We start from the raw sequence: 15,592 nt of genomic DNA, 5'->3' as shown, positions 1-15,592 counted from the left end.
ATTTTGTCAATGAACATCTTCTGATCTTTATAACATCTTCCCCATCTGTGTAGAAAGAATAGATCAAAATTAAAATTCTTTGCAGAATCTGTGAAAGAAACTATATTAAAATTAAATGCATTGATTATTTATTTATTTATTTATTTATTTATTTATTTATTTATTTATTTACTTGATTTTTATTTATTCATATCCCACCTTTATTATTTTTACTCATACACTGTTACAGGACTCCAGGCAGATTAAAATCAAACATAAACACAAAATGGGCTTAAAACAAAAGTAAAAATAGATAGCCACAAGACACATTCTAACCTATAAGCCAGGGGTGTCAAACTCAATTTCATTGAGGGCCGCATCAGCATTGTGGTTGCCCTCAGGGGGCCAAGTGGGTATGGCCAGGGTGGGCATGGCCTACTGGGTGGGCGTGGCTAGAGTGTGTATGGCCTACTGGGTGGACGTGACCAGCTCTACATCGTTCGCATCAAGGGTGCCTACGGGGGCCTGGGCAGGATTGGGACAGATCTGAGGGTCTCTGGCAGAAGGAGGGTCTCTGGGCCATGGCCAAGGCAGTGGGGCCTGTTCCCTCACTGTTTTCAGGATGGCTTCGCGGGCCGCATGAAACCACTTCGTGGGCCGGATCCGGCCCCGGGGCCTTGTGTTTAACATGTCTGCTATAAGCCATACAAACGAGACAGGCTCTCATCCATGCCCTTGCCCTATAGGCTTGAACACAAAGCTGGATTTCCAAGGCCTTGCAAAAGGCCTACAGGGATGGGGCCAATCCAATCTCAGGAAGACTGATTTTCCAAACGGTGAGTGATACAGCAGAAAAGAGTCTCTCCCTTTTTTTTTCTTTTTTCTTTTTTTGAGCCCCACCTGTCGATGTTCCCTAGCTGAAAATATCCAGAAGCATGCCCTTTCTGCATATCAGATAGGAAGAGTAGAAACAATTGGGGAGTGAAGGTCCTGTAAGTAACTTAGTCCTAAGCCATAAAGGGCTTTAAAGGTGATGGCCACATTTTGAATAGCACCCAGAAGCACACCAGAATCTAATGCAGCTCGCAGAGCAGTGTTGTCACATGGTGAGTAATTGGCACCAGGAACTGCCTGCACCATTGCATTTTGCACCAGTTGAAGCTTTCATTTTTCAAGGGAAAGCTCACATATTGGTCATTGAAATAGTCCAATCTGGAAGTCACAAGGGCATGACTGACCATGACCAAGGCCCTCCGAGTCCAAGAATACGTGCAACTAATACATAGCCCTAAGCTATGCAAAAACCCTTCTTGCTATGGCTGCCACCTGCTCTTTGAGTAGGAGCCATGAGTCTAGAAGGACTACCAGACTGTAAATATCTGAACTGGTGTGACAATCCAGATTCAAAATAGAAAGTCTGGAACCAGGAGGTCCAAAACCCAAAGCCACCTGATTTTGCTTGGGTTGAGCTGAATCTCTTGTGTCCCATCCAGGCTTCCAGAGCCTCCAGCACTGAGACAAAACCTAAGCATCACTCAAGACAGCATGGCAGTAGAAATATAAAACTAGGCATCATGCTGAGGATACCACAAACTGTTGGAATACCTCGCCCAACAGCTTCATGTAGATATTAAGTGGGCGAGAGAGAATATCAAGCCCTGAGGCACCACACTAAGGGGGGACCACCAGCTAGATCTCTCTCCCTCCATTATCAACATTGAGTGGAACTGATTCTGGAGGAAGGAGGAGAACGGACAGAACACTGCTGGCCATCCCCAACTTCCAGAACCAGTTCAGAAGGATTTCATGATCAATAGGTAGTATTGAAAGACACTGAGAGGCCATGAAGAACAAGGATGGGCATACCAGCTCCATCCTGCTCCCACCAGATTTGTCCAAGAATGCAATCGATACCTGGTCCTGATTATGTACTATGTAACTTTCGGTGTTCTTGTTCTCTGTCTTCTTGCAGACATTTCATTACCCAACTAGGTATCATCTTCAGTGCACTGATGGTGTTACTTAGTTGGATAATGAAATGTCTGCAAGAAAACAATCAAGTTCAGAGGGCAACAAGAACCCCACAGTTCAATCCCGAGCTACAAATATTCTCTTCTATGTATCTTATCTTGAAAATGTCAGTATAAAAATCCAATAATATTTTTGGAAAACAGTGAAGTCTGCACCTTCTTTCATACACTGCTAAGTTTCAATGTTGGAACTTTTAATTATATTTGTTATTGTAATGATTAATTACTGCATGAATGAATGCCTTCTAGGAAATGTAACCTCCAAATGTGGGGATCCCCCTTCTGTTAAGCATTGTGGGGGGGGGGGAAATCTGTAAAAGAAATTGAGCTGAGTCAGTATGGACTGACCCAAGGAGAACTCTGGTCAAGGATGACTTACACCTGTGATCCCCAGTGCTGGTCCAGTGGTTTAATTGCTAGGATACACAATTTGTTTATGTGGAGGTTTCATAATCCAGTTGGATTTCTATATAAAGAAGGTCTTATCTTTGGGTAAGAAGTTCACTTTTATATCTTGATAGCTTCCAAGAAATCTTGCATAATTACAAAAGACAAGTATTAGCTGTTTTATAAAAAACATTTTTTTTAGTTTCTCTCAGATCTGGATTTCATAGGTGGGTGCAGTCCAGGCACTATAAACTAGCCAGCTTTATTCTTAGAGAGTGTTATTTTATCCTTATAAAGGTACCCTTTACCTTATGTACCTCTATGAAGAAAATTCACTCATCAACTTATGATCTCAATTGGAAAAATTGTTAAGTGGTACAGCTATTAAGTGGGGCATCATGTGACCATACCTGATTTTATGACTTCGCCAAAATTGTTAAGCGAATCACTACAGTCATTACATCATTATGCAATTTGCAACCTTTCCTGATGGCTTCCCCATTGACAACTTGCTGGAAGCTGACTCGGAAGGTCACAAATGGTAATTGCAAGATCCCGGGCCACTGTAACCATTGTAATTGTGAGCCAGTTGCCAAGCATCCAGAGCATGATCATGTAAGTATGGAAATGTTGTGACAGTTGTAACGATGAGGTCAAAGGTCATGTTTGTCAGTGCAATTGTAACTTCGGTCATAAAATGAGTGGTTGTAAGTTGAGGGAGAATTACCTGCAATAGTCTAAATCAGGGGTCCACAACCCCCAGTCTGTGGACAGGGCCCAGGCCACAGCATGCCAGCAACTGGTCTGTACAAACAAGCAATGCCCCACCCGTGAGATGCAGGCAGCACACAAAACCACGTCCCCTCTGGTCCGCAGAAAAACACCTCTCCACGGAACCGGTCCCTGGTGTCGAAAAGGTTGGTGACCTCTGGTCTAAATAATGTCATGTTTAAAGATATTCCAATCTTAAGGTAAAGGTAAAGGTTCCCCCGCACATGCGTGCTAGTCGTTTCCGACTCTAGGGGCCGGTGCTCATCTCCGTTTCAAAGCCGAAGAGCCAGCGCTTGTCCGAGGACGTCTCCGTGGTCATGTGGCCGGCATGACTAGACGCCAAAGGCGCACGGAACGCTGTTACCTTCCCACCGGAGTGGTCCCTATTTTTCTACTTGCATTTTTACGTGCTTTCGAACTGCTAGGTGGGCAGAAGCTGGGACGAGTAACAGGCGCTCACTCTGTTACGCGGCACTCGGGATTTGATCCACCAAACTGCCGACCTTCTGATCGACAAGCTCAGTGTCCTAACCCACTGAGCCACCGCGTCCCCCTATTCCAATCTTACAATAGTAATATCAAACCTATTCTTTGCTTCACTAACTTTTCCAAGAATTCAGGAAAGACTCAAAACAAGAAAACAATGCACTGATTCTTAAATAGTTTTTGGGGTGGTCTCAATACATCATTTTCAGATATACAACATGTAAATCAACTTTAGCTTGGGTGGCCCTGCACGGCATAGCTCATAGCTTCATTGAATTATGCAAGCCCCTTTGCCACGACAAGGCAGTAATCCATGAAGGGGCAACAACAACAACAACAATTTCAGATAACATGCCAAATATTAGCTGCCATTTTGGCCAATTATGTGCCTGCCTTTTTGGCATTTCGGCAATTTAACTATACTTTTTTTGGGGGGTTGGTTACCCAATTAATCAGTTACAAGAAGGGGGCAGGAGGGATGGGTTGAGTGTCTTTCCAGCTGCTTCCAAATCTTCAGTGCTATGGGAAAAAATAAAAAAAATGTTTGGGCTAGAATTGTTCTACAGGCAGTCCTCGACTTATGACTACAACCGAACCCAACATTTCTGTTGATAAGCAGGACAGTTCTTAACTGAGTTTTGCCACATTCTAAGACCTTTTCTGCCACAGTTAAGTGATTCACTGCAGTTATTAAGTGAATCTTGTAGTTCAGCAAATCTGGGTTGACTTTGCTAATTGCAAGCTCTATGGGCAAGTTATAAATGGTGATCACGTGACCACAGGATAGTGCAACCATCATAAATACATGCCAGTTGCTAAGCACCTGAATTTTGATTATTTTACAATGGGGATACTGCGATAATTGTAAGTATGAAAAAAAGTCACCAGTCACTTTTTCCAGTGCCATTATAACTTTAAACAGTTACTAAACAAATGGTTATAAGTTGAGGAACTACCTGTATTTTGCAGGCCCTCCCATCTCTACATCTGAAGGCAGACTCAGCTGCCACCTTATGCTTGCTTGTGCTTCTCTGCTACACGGAGACAGACTGCCATGAAGGGGAGATGAATGGGGGAAAGATTGGGGAAATGAAAGTAAGTGCTGTATCTTCTCAAGAAGCTGCTTCAAGGTCATCCAACTGGAAGAAGGAGGGGGGGGCGCATACCAAAGTGTTCTTGGACTGACCGTTATGAAAACATCTTGTCTGAACCTGATTGGTTACTCTAGGGTGGGCAACAAGAGACAGTTAAGGAATGGAAAAGTAGAACTTAGGGATTTTGGCATGCTATTTTTACTACTGGCTTTGTAATACTGCAATGCATTTGATCTCTAATAAACTATACCTTTCTCAGCAAATGGAACCAAGGATTGTTTTTATTTAGAGGTTTAAGTCGTGGCAGGTTGGACACAGATGTTTATATCTATTATCACATATTATCATAGTATGATATGCTATGACATACTATGATGTAATATAATATTGCATCATAGCAATGCTATGAAAAAGTGGGAGCAGAAGAGATGTTCTGTTTAAAATTGCCCTATTTCGTAGCCCCTCCCATCTCAGCATCTGAAGGCATGTATTAGTAAGTAAATCAGGTCAAAGGGAAATACAGTATGCTACAGGTGATGGTTAAACCACTCCTCAACTGCTTCTTAATCCAAGGACTGTATTAAAAAACAACATTTAACTTAAGTCTTAAGATCCTAGCACTCAATGAGGTTATTTATCTTCTACAGAGAAAGTGCACTATTCATCTACTCCACTGAAGTCTTGACTCTGGATAGAAAAGTATATTGAATAATAATTGCAAGCTAAATTGTTTGGGCTTCGTAGGATACACAAAAAAGTCCATTTATCTAATCCAGAAGCAATTACTAGGTTGCAGTACATACCTCATGATATCTGTAACCTGAATTTTCCAGGGTTTTCTTTTTCTGGGCAAAAGCAAGATTTTTTTTTTCCAGATCCCAATCCTCTTTTCATTAGGCTGGTTAGGAAATAGCAATATACTACTGCTGCTCGTTCTTGACTGCCTTTATTTGATTACTCTTCCATTTTTAATTTTAATTTTTTTTATTTTAATTCCATTTATATCCCGCCCTTCTCCGAAGACTCAGAGCGGCTTTTTATGTCCATCTTTGCTGCCCCACTTTGCCCCAAATACATTGCAACTGTATGAGTATCAGTTTCCCACCAGGAATTAAATCACATTTGTTTTGTTCTAGCAGCCACAAATGTCAACGTTTCATATTAGGAGGTGCCACAGCTGCCTGATGCCTGAAGGTTTTATATGCAGCCATGTGCAGCCAATTGCACATCACATTAAAACTTTTTATTATAAACAAGTAAATGAAATGCAAAATAAAAAGCTTCATTTTTTTCCTGAACCAAAGATTGAAGAATAGAAGATACAGAGCAGTGTTTTTCAAACTTGGCAACTTTAAGATGTGTTGACTTCAAACCTGCTGATTGGAGAACCTTGGGAATTGAAGTCCTCACATCTTAAATTTTCCAAGTTTGAAAAACATGATCTATATGAATGTACAACTCTTCCATGCATTTTAATTTTGTTAGCAACATTTTCCTCAGTATGGACAGAAGATTACATTTGTACACCACACTGAAATAGGTCAGTTTGTAATTCAATGTGTTATTTTAACCTCTGCAAACCAGGCCATTTTATCAAAGCATAATACAGGAAATCCTCAGTTTACAACCATTCATTTAGTGACCATTCAAGATTACAATGGCCCTGGCCTTTGCAATTATGTCCCGTCACAGCATCCCCAGTGTCATGTGATTGAAATTTGGGTACTTGGCAACCAGAATGTATTTACAATGATTGCAGCATCTGTGGTTCATTTGAGATTTTCCCAGCCAACTTCCGACAAGCAAAGTCAATAATGAAAATGGCAAAAAAAGTCATAAAATCTGGTGATGACCGTTAACAGCTGCCTTGCTTAGCAATGGAAATTCTAATTCCAACTGTGGTCATAAATCAAGGACTACCTGTGTGAATTATTCAGGCATAGTATGTTATATGGCCATAACAAATGTGTTTTGTTACCCTGGATTTAGGCTTGGTGCAATGTGTGAACCAACTTAATGAAGAAAGTTGCTGTGGCCTTTGTATGCTTGCAGAATCTGTTTAATTTTGCTATATCAACGGTTACAATTATCAAGGAAGGATGAAAGGTAAAGATTAAAGATAACTTGAACTATAACATGAATAAAATCTACACTAATTTGGTCCTTCATTTGAGTTTCATTATGAAGGAACTGAAGTCAGAAGCTTCTGTCACTTTTCCAACTTCCCACTATTGTGGAACACTTGTCATACACATTTGATACATGGTACATAGTTATGTTCCCCATTAAAGATGCATTTAAATTACTGCTGAGAACTGTTAGATTGATAGTGAAAAAACGAACCACTTCATGCCCTTTCTATTCAGGCTGACATTAGATGTGCTATTAATTTCCCAGTGATAAATAATGTGGATTTATTGTTACTTCTGGGAGGATTAAGCCAAGCGGCCAACTAATGCCAGCTAGTTCTCTGAATCAAGCCTCTGAATAGAAGCAGACAATGATCTGTTGTGAGAAGTAAATACGAAGATGTAATTCTGCCATAAGGAATTCTGCACAGCTAGCATTAACCATCTTTCTTTCCAGTCAGTTTCTTGTTTTGTGAAATGAGACAAGGAATCTGTAACAAAAAGTAGGAGGATGGAATGATGGAAGAGAGAAAAAAAAATAGACTTTCATCTTTGTAATGAAACTCTGAAAATTTTTGACCAACCATATAAGGGAAAGTACTTTCTAATATTCCAGGAACCAAGGATTGCTTGAAGAGAAGACTAAAGTTGGAAAGAAAGCTTTAGAGAGTATTAACAAGTGCTAATAATTGCTTTTGCTATGGGAGATATCTTTGAAATTAAACGAATTATTTCCTGATACATTATGTCAAAATTGCTTATATATTCAGTTCTTGATGGATAAAGGAACATCTCAAAATGAACATCATATTCTATATCTCTAAAAGTAGTTTTGTACAAATTTAGATTTTTCACTGAGCTAATTTCAAACATTTCCTATTTCAGAAGTGCTACATATTTTTTTTATATATTTCTTTTACCTAAGTCATCTTAGGCACAATAAATCTTGTCTTTGTCAAATAGGCTTCCTGCTTTGTAAACAGAAATCTTGTCATATTTATTCCTTTTATATTTGTGCTGCGTATATGCATGTTTATTGGGAAATGAAAAGAGCACTAATGAATTTTGTGTTCCTCCTTGAGCAACTCCAAACTCCGATCATTTAGTCCGTAACTGTTCTTGAGGGACCATCTTCAAATATCAGCCCTCATGTCTTGAATATTTAATCTATTTTCTGCATTTCCTTGCCTGTTTCCATTCTTCTATTTTCTGTAACATTTAACTTGACAAAAAATTCTAGAAAAGTCTAAAGCTTACCCATTATTTTAGTTATTCCCAAAAATAACAATACCCAATTTGGAGATTGGTGGTTTGGTTTTTTAAAATTTCTTAGGGAATATTATAGCAAGCAATGTCCTTTTATTTTCTATCTCACTGTATTTTATTTTATTTTTTTATTTTCCAACTCACTGCATTAAATCACAGATGTGTTGATTCCTATTTCCACTGTAACCCACTCGACATGCTCTCGACTGTTATCCTCTGGCAAACTGCCTGTGGACCTGAAGCAGAACAGAAGAATAAGTATTCCTGGGTGTTTCTAACCAGCTGTCAATTAATTATTTACTACTAAAGTTATGCCCTGCTTTTGAATTAAAATGGACACTCTAGGGTCAGGTAGGAGAGGCAAAAGCATCAAGGACATCTCCAGGCAGAATATAAAACATCTGAGTAAAAAATATAGCTCATGTATGTTTTCTTCTCTTACTGAACTGATGAAGCTTCTTAGATGAGAAGGGAATATTCTTCTCCTTTAAAAACAGTCCAGTTGCCTTTTTGGGGGGGGGAAGCACCTTTCAGACAACTATAACCCGGATGATCGAGAATCTCGATAAACAGTTCTCTCATGCAGTTTTTTTTCTTTTTTCTTTCTTTTTTGTTGTCTAGTGCTACATTTCAATTACCTAATGGAAAGCTGGAGAAAGGGGTGCAGGGAGGACACCCCATGAGGAATTGCTTCTTGAAAGAGGTGTGAATGCATAAGAATAAGAGGACTGCAACTGAGATTATCGTTTTTTTCAGCATGCTTGGTGGATGAAAAATACTGTAATTATTAGTATAATGATTATGTTCTTTTCTCCAATATGCATAAAATGGCATTCTTTGCAGCTGTGAAGGAAACACCAACACACGCACCAACACACACACACACAAATCATGCAATGCCTGTCTGCAAATTACTTTGGCACCAGTCCTCCATGCTTTGTTTTCAGCTTTGTGCTCAGCATAGATCATACTGCCTTTTATTTGTGGCTTTGTAGGAAAACCTTGTCATTCATTCCTGCCAGACCAAAGTCATGGTCTTCTCTAATGCTTAACAAAATGCAGCTGGCAGATGAACAGACATATGATAGAGGCAGGTTAAGATGTGTAAATATTTGGGTGTTGTTTGCCAGCCCTCAGGATCTTGGAGGGCTCATTCTGCTTATGTTATAGAATCTGCTCGGAAATGTGACTATGATTCTCTTTTTCATTTTTTTTTCCTAATGTGAGTCAGCATATTGTCTCTCCCATTAGGGTCTTCCATGGCAAGATGGTGATTCAGCTGTTGCATGGTGTATGGGACTTCTCCTCCATGTGGATAACTCAGTCCATATTTCTGAAGGCTATCTTTGAAGGTCCTTGTTGTATGCCCAATGTTGTATGTCCTTCTGCTAGAGTGGCAGGAGTTGAAAGTAGTCCTTGACTTCAAACATAACAGGGACCATAAATTCTATGTGCAAGTAACATGGTTAGGTTAATCATGGCCAATTTTACAACCATTTTTGTCATCGTTGCTAAGTGAAGCACATGGTCATTAGTGATCTAGCTTCCCCCATTAACTTTGCTTGTTAGAAGCCAGCTGGAAAGGTTGCAAATGGCAATCATATCACCCTGGGACACCACAACTACTTTAAGTACATGCTGGTTATCAAGCACCCAAAATCTGATTGCGTGACTATAGGGATGCTGCAAAGGCTGCAAGTGCATGGACCAGTGATAAGTCACTTGTAGCTTTAAGAGGTTGCAAAACAAATGGTTGTAAGTTAAGGACTAGCTGCATTTCAGCTGAGGCATGAAACTGGATATTCAGGACTTCTTATTGTCTTAAATAAAATTTCTGCCTAAAAGCTAGTCTTCTTGATTCCACTAAAGCAGGGGTGCAAACTGCTGGCCCGCGGGCTGAATGCGTCATGGCAAAACCACGCCCACCCCATTGCCGGCAATAAAAAAAGTCACGATACGTCGCAGCACGTCACGTGATGTTGCAAGTTTGATACCCCTACACTAACCTGTGAGGATGAAACTACATAACTGTAGTGTTTCTGTAATTAATCCTACAGTATTGGGATTTTCCCAAAGCTAACAGGAATAGGAATCAGTGCATAGTGATTTGTAGGGAAGCAATACAAAGATCTTTTGCTTTGAGAACAGAAACCAGCAATGATTTTGCAAAATCATTGTAACCTGGATATTGCCAAATATCACAGTGCTTGTTCAAATCACCAGGACATGACAGATTACATCCCAGAGTTTCAAAGGAGCTGGCAAATGAGATCATGGAACCATTGAACCATATCTTTGAAAGATTCTGGAGCACTGGGGAACTACCAGAGGACTGGAGAAGAGCTTATGTGGTGCCTATCTTTAAAAAAAACCAAAAACCAGATCCAGGAAACTACAACCAATTAACTTGACATCACCTGGGAAAATCTTGGAAAAGATAATCAAGCAACAGATCTGTGAACACTTAGAAGCAGGCAAAGTTATAACCAGAAACTAACATGGGTTTATCAAAAATAGATAAATGCCAAACAAATCTCATTTCATTCTTTGACAAAGTGAATAAATTAATGGACCAGTGAAATGTAGTGGATATAGTATACTTGAATTTCAGTAAGGCACTTGACAAAGTGGACTACATCGTACTTCTTGGTAAGCTAAAAAATATGTGGGTTAGACACCAGATGGATTTGTAACTGGCTGACAAATCATACTCAGCATGTAATACTCAAAGGAACTACATCAACATGAAAGTAAATAAGAATTGTGGTACCCCAAGGTTCTGTTTTAGGCCCAGTACTCTTCAACATCTTCATAAACAATTTAGATGAGGGAATAGAAGGGGAAATCATCAAATTTTTAGATAACACTAAATTGGCAGGAACAGCTAACACTCCAGAAGACAAGCTCAAGGTCCAGATGGATCACAACAGACTTGATCATTGGACCCTATCTAATAAAATGAAATTCAGTGTAGAGAAAAGTAAGGTTTTACATAGGCAAAAATTAAAAATCAATCAAATGTACAGGTATAGATTAGGTGAAACCTTGCTTAATAGCAGAAACTGTGAGAGGGATCTTAAGACTCCTATTGGATAATCACTTAAATATTAGCCAGCAGTGTGTGGCAGCAGCCTAAACAGTCAACACAGTCCTAGGTTGCATTCACAGAGGGATAGAGTCAAGTTCATCTGAAGTATTAGCATCACTTTATAAAGCCTTAGTAAGACCACAATTGGAATTCTGCATACAATTTTGGTCTCCATATTATTAAAAGGATGTAGAGACTCTGGAAAAATGCAACAAAGAGCAACAAAGATGATTAAGGAGCTGGAGGCTAAAAACATATGAAAAACGGTTGCAGGAATAGGGTTTGTCTAGTCTAGTGAAAAGAAGGACGAGGGGTGATACGATAGCAGTATTCCAGTATTTGAGAGGTTGCTGCAAAGAAGAAGGGGTCAATTTATTTTCTAAAGCACCAGAGGGCAGGACAACAAACTATGGATGAAATTAATCAAGGAGAGAAGCAACCTAGAACTAAGGAGAAATTTTCTAACAGTGAGAACAATTAATCAGCAGAACAGCTTGACTTCAGAAGTCATGGGTGAGACTGGACAGCCATTTGTCTGGAATTGTATAGAGTCTCTGCTTGAGCAGAGAGTTGGACTAGAAGACCTCCAAGGTCCCTTCCAACTGGTTATTTTGGTTTTTTTTTTGTTATGGACTATAAGAAATTAAATTAAAGGGACGCGGTGGCTCAGTGGGTTAGGACACTGAGCTTGTCGATCAGATGGTCGGCAGTTTGGTGGGTCGAATCCCGAGTGCCGCATAACAGAGTGAGCGCCTGTTACTCGTCCCAGCTTCTGCCAACCTAGCAGTTCAAAAGCACATAAAAATGCAAGTAGAAAAATAGGGACCACTACGGTGGGTAAGTAACAGTGTTCCGTGCGCCTTTGGCATCTAGTCATGCCAGCCACATGACCATGGAGACATCCTCGGACAAGCACTGGCTCTTTGGCTTTGAAACAGAGATAAGCACCGGCCCTAGAGTTGGAAACAACTGGCACGCATGTGCGGGGGAACCTTTACCTTTATAAGAAATTAAACATTTTCCATCATTTCACAGTAACTCTTCAATATCTTCATAAATAACTTAGATGAGGGAATTGAAGGGGAACATCAAATTTGCAGTTGACACTAAACTGACAGGAATAGTCAACCCCTCCCCCAAGAGACAAGCTCAGGATCCAAAAAAGATCTTGACAAACTTGAACAATGGGCCCTATCCAACAAAATGAACTTTAATGTGGAGAAAAGCAAAGTTTTACATTTAGGCAAGAAAAATCAAAGGTTTGTGTACAGATTAGGTGAGACCGGGCTCAAAACCAGTAACTGTGAGAGGGACCTTGGTGTCCTAGTAAATGATCACTTAACTATGAGCCAGCAGTGTGCAGCAGCAGCCAAAAAAGCTAATACAATCCTGGGTTGTATAAACTGAGGCATAGAATCAAGATCACGCGAGGTATTAGTACCGCTTTATAAAACCCTAGTAAGACCACTCCTAGAATACTGCAGCCAATTTTGGTCACCGTACCACAAAAAAGATGTTGAGATTTTGGAAAAAAATCAGAGAAAAGCAACTAATATTTGGCGCAGGAATGAAGACGAGGCAGCTGAGTACAGGAAAACTCATTTTATTTGGTGCAGAATCTGTACTGAGCAAATGGCTGCAACTAGCTGCAATATATAGTCTCGCGCCTAGGTGGCAGCCAATAGGTTTGAAACAACCATTGCCGCCTAGGGATAGCCAATTGTAGTGCTGGAGATGTAGTCTGGGTTGCTGGAGAGCTGTTAGCTGCTCCAGCAACCCACGTAGTATTACTTATGAGCCCAGTACATAACACCCCTCCCCTCTTAGATCAGACAATATTAACATAAGTTAGTCTTAATGCAATTATCAAGACCCATTATCAAAACTCACTAAAATAAAAGTAATAGAACAAAAAAAAAACCAATAGGTTACAATGTGATTAAACAACGTCTGAATGAATAGGCTTCATGGCTAGCATACTTAGACAGTTACAACATAGCACTAGTTTCTATAGTATAGTGGCATACAGCAATACACAATATTATAGCTCTTTATTTTACAATGTAGTCAGCAAGATATGAAGGAGGCTTGTGTGCCCTAGAGGAACATCTTGGAGTCCCCATCACTTTGTGGTCTACCAGCTTACCCAGTGGGATGGGTAGACTTGTGTCCCTTTGTGCTCCTGAGTGAAGGTGATTAAATGCTCTCTGGCTGGCCTCTCCAGGTTGGCCCACCCCAGAGTCAGACTGATCAGCAGAGTAGGCGCAGTGGTTGCTGAAGTTTGGACGGCTTGCTCCTTCAGGGGATCCATATTGCATTCCAGAACTCCCCACTTCTCCCTCTGGTTCCACCTCAGTTATGAAGGAAAAGTCCTGAGAGTCCATGTGAAGACTGGCTTGGCCACAAGTTTGAGGACCATGGGAGGGATTTATGATGCAGTCCTCACTTAGTGGCCGTTCTGAAAATCGTTTCCTGAGTTGATCAATGTGTCATCTGACAACTCACCCTCCCTCCACCCCACTTCATAAGACAGGGGTCTGGATGCTTTGGTAATTTGACCAGGTACCCACACATTCCCATGACCATAGTTCCTGGCCCAAACCCAATCGCCCATGTGTAGCCCCCTCAGGGGTTTTGGTTGAGAGACTTCTGCTGCCACTCTATCTGGACGCAACCTGTCCAGTTTAGTGATCGAACGCCTCCAACGTAGTTCTGCAGGACTTTTGCCTGTAGCAGTGCAGGGTGTGGAATGCTGGCAGAGTAGAAAATATGCCAATCTGTGATGCTAGTCACCTGTGACAATGTGCTTGAATGATTCCTTCGTTGTCCTCACTATGCATTCAGCTTGACCATTAGAAGATGGATGAAAAGGCGCAGATGTTGCATGTCTGATGAGATAAGCTCTAAGGAAGGCCTGAAATTCAGCAACAGTGAATTGGGCCCCATTGTCAGAAACTAAGACATCTGGCAGCCCATGTGTAACAAAGAGTTTTCTCAGCACCTGGATGGCCCTAGCGGTAGTCATGTTAGGGACTGGAATTACTTCCAGCCATTTGGAGTGGCTATCCACAACTATAAGGAAGAGCTGTCCCTGAAAGGGCCCAGCATAGTCTATGTGAATCCTAGACCAGGGAGTGTGTGTTTCCTCCCACCTGTGAACTGGAGCCTTTGGCATTTCAGGCCTAGATTTCTGGCATGTATAACAACCATGGACTTGAGCCTCAATGTCCTTATCAAGGCCGGGCCACCAGAGGTAGCTTCTAGCTAAAGCTTTCATTCTGACAACGCCTGGGTGGCCTTCATGTAATGACTGTAAAACCCTGTCTCTTAGGGAAGTGGGAATTATGACTCTGTTTCCCCATAATATGCACCCCTTGTGGGCAGATAACTCATGCCTTCTGACAAAATAGTTTTGAAATTCAGAACCTGAGCTTTTATCCAACCAGCCCGTGTATACCCATGACAATACTCTACTAAGTATTTTATCTGTGGCAGTTTCAGCAGCAATGTCCCCCGCATGGAGGGGAAATTCAGGTATGTCCTATATAGACAGTATTCTAGCAGCTAGAGCTGGATCTGGTTCCATTAGTGGCAGTGGTAGTCTGCTGAAGCCATCAACATGGCCCATTTCTTTGCTCGGTTTGTGAATCAATTTAAAAGTGTAAAGGTAAAGGTTCCCCCGCACATGCGTGCTAGTCGTTTCCGACTCTAGGGCCCAGTGCTCATCTCTGTTTCAAAGCCGAAGAGCCAGAGCTTGTCCGAGGATGTCTCCATGGTCATGTGGCTGGCATGACTAGACGCCAAAGGCACACGGAACGCTGTTACCTTCCCACCGTAGTGGTCCCTATTTTTCCACTTGCATTTTTTACATGCTTTCAAACTGCTAGATTGGCAGAAGCTGGGACGAGTAACAGGCGCTCACTCTGCTATCCGGCACTCAGGATTCAACCCGCCAAACTGCCAATCTTCTGATCGACAAGCTCAGCATCCTAACCCACTGAGCCACCACATCCCCTTTTAAAAGTGTATGCAGATAGAAAAATAGACCATCTCAGCATTCTTGGAGAAAGAATGTGGGGGGTTTGTTTGTCTGTTGTGAAAAGTCCCAACAGAGGTTTGTGGTCTGTAAAGACCATGAAGTCCCTGCCATATAAATAGTCATGGAACTTTTTAATTCCAGCAACGATGGCTAGTGCCTCTTTGTCCATCTGAGCATAGTTGCACTCAGCAGAGGACAATGTCCTAGAGTAAAATGCTATAGGAACCTGTGTTCCATTTTTTTCTATGTGGCTTAAAACTGCCCCCACCCCATAGGGAGATGCATCACATGCAAGACATACTAGTTTAGACTCTTTGTAGTGA

The 15,592-nt window shown here is 41.1% G+C and overlaps 1 long non-coding RNA gene across 2 annotated transcripts; it reads left to right on the top strand.

Annotated features, from left to right (window-relative positions):
* The first annotated feature begins 699 nt into the window (after positions 1 to 699).
* LOC308679108 lies at positions 700 to 10,129 on the top strand. Of its 2 annotated transcripts, none has more exons than XR_014028696.1 (4): positions 700 to 815; positions 6,737 to 6,853; positions 8,764 to 8,845; positions 9,394 to 10,129. It is a non-coding gene; the product is annotated as an uncharacterized lncRNA (long non-coding RNA). The 2 variants fall into 2 exon arrangements; XR_014028697.1 differs by having other exon boundaries at positions 8,764 to 8,922.
* The last annotated feature ends 5,463 nt before the right edge of the window (positions 10,130 to 15,592 follow it).

The sequence above is a fragment of the Vipera berus genome (assembly GCF_964194415.1).
Source record: "Vipera berus genome assembly, chromosome: Z".
Lineage (NCBI taxonomy): Eukaryota > Metazoa > Chordata > Lepidosauria > Squamata > Viperidae > Vipera > Vipera berus.
The sequence above is the reverse complement of the archived record's forward strand: the minus strand, read 5'-3'. Positions and strand labels throughout refer to the sequence as shown.